We start from the raw sequence: 2,072 nt of genomic DNA on the forward strand, positions 1-2,072 counted from the left end.
GAATGGAACTGAACTGTAATTATTTACAAAATTATTATGATTATGTATAAATGAATCTACAACATATATACAGTTGAGGTCAAAAGTTTACATACACCTTGCAGAATCTGCAAAATGTTAATTATTTTAACAAAATAAAAGAGATCGTACAAAAAGCATGTTATTTTTTATTTAGTACCAACCTCAATAAGATATTTCACATTAAAGATGTTTACATATAGTCCACAAGAGAAAATAATAGTTGAATTTATGAAAATGACCCCGTTCAAAAGTTTACATACGCTTGATTCTTAATACTGTGTTGTTACCTGAATGATCCACAGCTGTGTTTTTTTTTTTGGTTGTTGTTTAGTGATAGTTGTTCATGAGTTCCTTGTTTGTCCTGAACAGTTTAACTGCCTGCTTTTCTTCAGAAAAATCCTTCAGGTCTCACAAATGATTTGGTTTTTCAGCATTTTTGTGTATTTGAACCCTTTCCAACAATGACTGTATGATTTTGAGATCCATTTTTTCACACTGAGGACAACTGAGGGACTCATATGCAACTATAGCATAAGGTTCAAACACTCACCGATGCTTTAGAACAAAACACAATGCATTAAGAGCTGGGGAGTGAAAATTTTAAATTTTAAAATTTAAAGTTAGGGTAAATCAAACTTATTTTGTCTTCTGGGAAACATGTATTTTCTGCAGCTTCTGAAAGGCAGTACTGAATGAAAAAAAATATATATTTAGGCAAAATAAGAAAAATGTACACATCTTTATTCTGTTCAAAAATTTACACCCTTGGCTCTAAATGCATTGTTTTTCCTTCTGGAGCATCAGTGAGAGTTTGAACCTTCTGTAATAGCTGTATTTGAGTCTCTCAGTTGTCCTCAGTGCGAAAAGATGGATCTGAAAATCATACTGGAAAGGGTTCCAATACACAAAAATGCTGACTTTTTTTTTTGAAAGAGGTCATTTTTATAAATTCAACTAACATTTTCTCATGTGGACTATATAGGTGTCTTTTACGTGAACTATTTTATTCAGGTCAGTACTAAATAAAAAATAAAATGCATTTTGTATGATCCTTCTTATTTTGGCAAAATTTTGCAGATTCTGCAAGGTGTATGTAAACTTTTGACTTTAACTGTATGTATAACAGTTTTTGTATTGTTGTGAAACTATTATTGTTTTTATGTCTGTAATTTCCATTTTAATTTAGTTTTTGTCATTTTTAGTAGTTTTTTGTCTTTCAGTTTTAGTTTATTTTATTTTAGTATATGAAGTACAAAATTAAAAGATGAAATAAAAAGTTTTTATATAATTTATTTTATTTCAGTTAATGCAAATTTTTTAATTCAAGTTTTTTTTTTTGTTTCAGTTACCTAAAATAACCCTGCACACGCACACACACACACACACACACACACACACACACACACACACACACACACACACACACACACACACACACACACACACACACACACACACATATATATATATGCATAATCATTTTATGTATTTAAATTGTAATCAATAGCTACAGCAGTCTTTGAGTGTGTGGTTAAGCATTTTGTAACTATCTCTCTGAAAAATAAATGTTCATTGCATCATGCAGACCAGCTGTGTGTGTGTCTAGATACGTTCATATATGCCCCTGCATGGTGAGCTTTGCTCTCGACAATCCCAGACAAATTAGAAGAGTGATGGAGGAAGACAGAGAAAGAGCAGCCGTGTCAGTGTGCATGTGTGCGAGTGCGCGTCTGCACTGAAATGTCACAGCGTGGATCGATGGGGCTTAACGAGGACCGCAGGCCTGATCTGGTTAGAATCCCCCAAAATGCTCTGAATCTGTCCCCCAGCTCAATCCCATACCAAACCCCCTCTCATACACATACACATATTAGGGTACATGATGGTATTAAGCTGTAAAGACACCTGGCACGTTGATGCTTTTTGAACTCGACAAAGGGGGAGTCCCTCGGTCTCATCCTGAGTCGCGACAACAAACACAAGTTTCAAGAGAAAAACACTTCTGATGCTTTTACACAGAGGTGAACAGAAAAACGACACTTCCACTCAAA

This window comes from Garra rufa, chromosome 9 (assembly GCF_049309525.1).
Source record: "Garra rufa chromosome 9, GarRuf1.0, whole genome shotgun sequence".
NCBI lineage: Eukaryota > Metazoa > Chordata > Actinopteri > Cypriniformes > Cyprinidae > Garra > Garra rufa.